Source organism: Pseudorca crassidens, chromosome 3 (genome assembly GCF_039906515.1).
Source record: "Pseudorca crassidens isolate mPseCra1 chromosome 3, mPseCra1.hap1, whole genome shotgun sequence".
In the NCBI taxonomy this organism is placed as follows: Eukaryota; Metazoa; Chordata; class Mammalia; order Artiodactyla; family Delphinidae; genus Pseudorca; species Pseudorca crassidens.
In genome coordinates, this window is record NC_090298.1 from 126,297,632 (window position 1) to 126,303,631 (window position 6,000).

General features: G+C 57.6%; 1 protein-coding gene across 1 annotated transcript in view; it reads right to left on the bottom strand.

Moving 5' to 3' along the window:
• PDGFRB (platelet derived growth factor receptor beta) overlaps positions 1–784 on the bottom strand; it is a 38,554-nt gene extending 37,770 nt beyond the window's left edge. The window contains exon 1 of the mRNA XM_067732247.1: positions 343–784. The gene's annotated coding sequence lies outside the window, so the exon portion shown is untranslated. The remainder of the gene's footprint in view (positions 1–342) is intronic.
• Between the last annotated feature and the right edge of the window lie 5,216 nt (positions 785–6,000).

The following is a 6,000-nucleotide window of genomic DNA, read 5'->3' on the forward strand; positions in this document are numbered from 1 at the left end:
CCCTGCTGGCCATCTCTCAATTCCCCTCTCACACCCCTCCCAGCTCTCCCCGCCACCCCCCCACAGGCGGTGCTTTGCTTTGGAGGACACCCCCGCCCCCCTGCTTGGCACCCAGAAACCTCTGAGATTTGTTTGATGCGGGCAGGGGGCACCGACCCCAGAAGCAGCCTGAGCAGGAGAGAGCTGGCTCCTCCAGCCCTGATGTCGCCAACAGCCTCCTGGCCTCCTCCCATCTGGTTTGGTTAAAAATATTTTCCATTTTTTGACCTACCCAAGAAGGCGCAGTCTGGGACAAGGGGACAGGACAAGGGGCTGGGGTTCCCTCCTCTTCCCAGCACTTACCTTGCTGCTGATGCCTTCTGAAGTGTGGGCAAGGTCCCAGGCTCTGGGCTGTCACCCCCTCCAGGAAGACCTCCTCACTGCCTACCCTCTCCTGTTATCAGAAAGACTTTGCTGGACCTGAAATTGGGCAGCAGCAGGGTAGGAGGGCAGTGAGGACCTTTGCAGGCTCCCAGAGCCTCAGGAGAATGGCGGGAGTGAGGGGCTACGGGGGTGAGGAGTGGCCTCACTCCCAAAGCATCCCTCTGGAGGAGCAGGGCTGCCAGGAGGGGCCGCCCTGGATCTGTCTGTCTGTATCGTTCGGCACAGGCTGCTGCCGGGTGCCGCTGGTCAGAGGGGCCCGGGCGCTCTCCTAGTCCCTCCTTCTCTCCGGCTCCAGACTGGGCGGGCAGGGACTGCGGGCTGCTGGCAGCCCCAGGAGCTCACACCACCGTGGGCTTCCCTGCCCCCCCTACTTTGGGGGAAAGGCTGCAGGGCGGCCTCTGATTGGCTCAGCTGGGAGAAGGGGGCTGGGGGCGGGGAGGGTGGACGCGTGCGTCTGTTTTCAATTTTAGTTCCCCCTCCCTCTTTCTTTTCCCCCAAGTTTCTTGTTTTTCTTCCTCTTTTCCCTCTGCTTGCTCCCTCCCGTAGCCTGCTCACTCAGGATGTGAGGAGATGTTTAGAAATTCCGCAGCCCACGCCAGCCAGCCGCTGAGTCACTTTTATTAAAGAGTGGCCTGGCCCCACTCACCTGATGCCTGTCTCGGGTGGCAGACACCCCTTGCCGTGGCACCTGGGGCTGGGTCCCTTCTCTGTGCCTTAGCTTTCCCATCTGTAAAAGGAGCTCTGATAACCTATCCGGTTGATTCCATCGACATTCATTCCTTAAACAAGCTTGTTGAGCACCTACTACGTGCCAGACGCTGTGCTGGGTGTTGGGATGCAGTAGTAAGTTACAGTCCCTGACCTCAGGGTACCTAGGCTAGTGGGAGAGACAGTGCCCAGGGAGGGCAGGGGGGCTGAGAGTGCATTCAGAGGGGCACTCGCAGAGGCTTAAGGGAATCAGAAAGGGCTTCTGAGAAAAGGTGACTTGGAAGAGAGAGAAAGCCCTTCTGAGGTTATCAGTCACTTCTCGTAAGAAGAAATCAAGGTCCAGGGGTGAATTAGCACAGAGAGAGAAAGAGACATGCCCAAAGTCATCCAGCAAACTTCAGATTTCCAGACATCTTCCTCCATCATCTCAAAATCCCTGGACTACCAAGAAAGAATTATTTCCTCACCGTATAGACAAGGAACCGAAGCCCAGAGGAGTGAGATGAGCTTCGCAAACTCACACAGCTATGGCAGAGCTAAAGCAGAACCAGGCCTCATGAGTCACATGGTGGAACAGATACAGGTGATCTGACCCCAGCGGAAGACCCACACTGCAGTGTCAACCGGCCCTCCTGTCCCACCTTCTTCTTGGGTTATCCCTTCCCCATCTCTCATTCATTTTCGAGTGCCTGTTGCGTTCCGTTTCCATCCTCTGCACTAAGGTCTGCCAAGGTTCCTCTGGGAGCCCCTGGGCTTCTCACCCCCTCACTTCTTCAACCGTCATTTCCTCGGATCAGAACGTGTCTCTAGTCACAGACTCCTGACCAAGGGCATCATTTTAAAAGGACATAGAGTTGGGTTGTGTCACCCTGCCGCCATTACTGTACACATAGGGAATCGGAGTCCCAGAGAGGGGAAGAAAAGTGTTCCAGGTCACACAGGTAGAGCCTGACTCTGCCCAGAGCTCCTTCCATCCTGCCCTCTGTCTACACCCTTTTCCTCCTGGGCCTCACCCCAGGTTCCTGTTCATGGGTGGAAGGAGGTTGGGATTTCATGCCAACCACGGTAACCTATCTTGCACTCATTTCTTGGTCTTGTCCCAGTGGGGACGGCCCAGCAGAGCATCTGGCTGGACCACACAGAGGGAGAAGGGTTCTCAGACGAGCTCCAGGCAATGTGGTGGGGGCCGTGAGAGCCTCCCAAGAGAGGGGGCCTGGTCCAGCTTGGTGGCAATGGAGTCACAGGGGAATACGGGGGACTCCAAAGACCACAGGGTCAGGCCTTCCTGCCCAAAGATTCCATCAGTCTTTACAACTTCCCTCCAGGCATTTGCCTTGGCCATTCACCTCTAAAGCCTTGGCCCAACTTCTCGGACCAGGTCAGTGGGGGAGAACAAGGAGGCATTTCAACTCCCAGTACCCAAAATAGATAGTCTGGGAGTCAGGAGACCCAGCTGTGCACTTCTTGTGTGGCCTTGGGTAGTTACCATGGCCTAGCTGAGCCTCAGTTTCCCCATCTGTTCATAACACGGGTGGACTCTCTGTGCTGGAGGGCCCTTGGGATGCTTTGTCTGCAAGTGTCTTAGAGTTGGACTCTAGCTAGGGAGAGGAGGCTGGTGGACCCCAGGGCAAGGGGACAGCTGGGGGCCAGAGATGCAGCACAGAGGGGAGGGGGCGGCCGCTGGTGGCTCCCCTGGGAAGCTGGCGGCTGCCGGTTTCCGGCCAGCCCAGGCATCCGGTTGGCCCATCTGGAATCACTTAGCCCCTACCACCATTAACCCTTGGCAGGCACCAGGACTGTTATGCCTCCTCATAGCTGAGATGGGGTTGGGGGATGCAGAACCACATGGAACACCACAGGGCACTCACTGAGGGCTGGACAGTTGAGGAAGAAGGGTCATGATTGACAGGGCAGGCTCTGGAGCCGGAGACAGAGCTGGTTTCAAATCCCGGCTTCTGCAGTTCCAAGCTACATGATCTCGGGCAAGGCACTTAAACTTCTCAGCCTCGGTTTCCTCCTCTGAAAAATGAAGATAATTCAAGGAATGACTCGAAAGACTGCTGTGATTTGTAATGCACGCCTCAAGGGCTAAGTACAGTGCCTGAAGTGTTCTTGAAATAGTGTGTCTCCCTCATTCCAGCTGCAGCCCACCACTGTGTACCCCTAGGCTGAGCTCTCCGCTTTCTGGGCCTCAGTTTCCCCCGTGTACTCTGAAGGAGTGGGCAGTGGGCAGTGCAGTGCCGTCACGCCGGGGTGGTCAGCGTGGCCCCCAGCCCCACTGGAGACAGGATGAGCCACGAGCAGCCTCCCACCTGCCCAGATGCTGGGAGCCTGCTCCAGCCTCCGACAATCCTGTCTTGGGAGAGGCTAGGTTGAGAGTGGGTGGGCGGAGCGTGGAGCGTGGGGAGCACTGCCTGAGGTGAAGTGGAATGGGGTACAGAGGGAGAGAGGAGCCGCAGGCCTTGGGGTTCAGCACGTCCCCTCCCCACTGCACAGTGTCATGCTCGGGGATTAAGAACCTGGGCTCTGATATGGGTAGTTCCAATCCAACTCTGCCACTTCCTAGCTGTGTGACCCTAGACGAATTACATAATCTGAGCTCAAAGAGCCTCAGTGTTTTGAGCTGTAAAATGGGGCTGTTGAAAGGCCTGAATAACACCTGCACCGAAGGTGTTTTGTTCCAGGACTAGGGCAGAGTGAGAAAGCTCCACAGAAGGTGCCTGATTCTCAGGTGTCGCTGGGAGCTGCTGTCGCAGAAGTCCACCATCAGGGGTGGAGGGAAGCTGGTCCCACCGCTGCTTGTACAGTCAGGAGGCCTGAGGCCCAGTGATGGAAAGTGGCTGTGATATGAGACCAGGACGGACACCCAGGTTCCGGTCTAGACTCTCAGGCCCATGTTCTTCTCTGAAGGAGGGAACTGGGCTGAACTGAACCCCCTCCTCAGCCCCCCAACCCACGCTGCTTAGAGCCGGAAGCCAGAGCTCTCCGTGGGGCGGGGGAGGGGGCCCGGAAAGGGCGCCTGAGTGGGAGAATTCCCAGTAGGCCAGCTCAGTGCTCACTCAGGCAGCACCAGCAGCCACCACATCTGGCTCTCCCACGCTCCCGGCGCCGCCCCCCCCCCCCAGGCTCCCCCGGCCTGGGGTGAGGATGCAGCACACATGTTGCAGGCATTGGCACAGTCATCTTGGATGTCAGGGCCTGAGGAGTCCTAAGAGCGACAGGCATGGAAACTGAGGCCCAGAGAGCAGAGAGGACTCGCCTGAGGTTAGCAGAGACAGAAGGGGCCTGGAATGCAGGACTCCTGACCCCCAGCACTGTGTCTTTCCTCCCTGCACACCCTGAGCTGGTAGGTCCCTGTACCTACAGGTGAGGGAGTGAAAAGAGGCACACAGTGGAAACTGCCCTTTCCCCTCCTGGACACTCAGCACAGTGGCTGGCTGGTGGGGCAGAGGGACCGGTGGCGGCTTCAGGCCACACTCCCAACCTAGATTCCTAGAACCGCTTATGCTGGCCCAGGCTGTCACCACCAAGGCCTAACAAGGGCTTCAAGACCCTGCCCGCCTCAGCCTCTCCCCAGCCTCCAGCTGGCCTTGGTCTCAGTGCCCCAGGGAACAAGAGTGTGTCCTTCTGGTGCACAGATGGCTCAAGGATCATCAGAACAGCAGGGCCCTCAGAGGCCACATATCTCCCCCTCACTGGATAAACTGGGCCTCAGAGAAGGCCAGAACCCTCTTGAGGGCACACAGCGGGTCTGGAATGGGGCCCCTGACTCCCAGGCCCTTCTGTTTCTCCCACCGCTTATCCATGCAATTCAAGTTAACTGAACACCTGCCATGTGCCCTGCCCTCATAGAGCTCATAAGCAAACACCAAGGAAACCACAAATTAATATAAAAATTGTGACAAATGTGATAAAAGAGTCAGAATAACAGGCTGGGTAGGTGGGGTTCTTGTTTAGGTAGATTAAGGCTCCTCTGGGGAAGACATATTTCAACTGAGATCTGAGGTTAAGAGGCCACCTACAATGCAGGGGCAGGAACAGTGTTCTGGACAGAAGGAACAGCATGCACAAAAGCTTGGAGGCCGGAAAGAGCCTGGTGTGTTTGAACGGGAAGGAAAGAATGGTTGAGGCACAGAGAGGAGACGTGGTGGGGAATAGGCTGGAGAGGCAGTAAGGGGCCTTGTGGGCCCGACAGGAGTCTGGCTTTTGTCCTGAGGGTCAGGAGGGGCCAGTGTGGGATTTTAAACAGGGCACCGATGAGATCATGGTGGTACGCTGTGGAGGACTGGCTAACAGGGGCAAGAGGCGAGGCAAGGCAGGGGGCTAGTAGGGAGGCTACGGTAGTCGACTGTGGGCTGACCGCCCCCACCCTGACTCTCTCCATCCCAGAGGCTGCGGGAATGCGTTCAACTGGGAGTTGGGATTTCTGGGCCATGCTTGACCACTGACTCACAGTGTGACCTTCCTGTCCTGGCCTCTGTATCTCCTCTGGACAATGGGTCAGACACAGTGCTCCTTCAGATGTGCACATTCTGCCCCTGGGTCTCTGGCTCTAGCGTCCTTTCCGCTCCCTAAGTGGCTGTGTACTGAGGGACTGCCCCCCCAGGCCACGCCTCTGTTTCTCCACTGGGAGGGGGAGGGGAATCAGCACATCTTGCGTCAAGATTGAGACTAGGCAGCCAGTGAGCCTTCCAGTAGTACCTCAAAGGGACAGCAGGTGGCGCCCCAGCCTCTGAAGGGGGCAGGAGGAGGAGAGGACCGTAATGGGAGGGGAGAGGGGAGGGGGGAGGGGCTCCCAGCAGCTCCAGCACCCACCCATGAGCCTCACAGCTGCCCCCTGAAGGTGGGCAGAGATCACCATCCTCACTT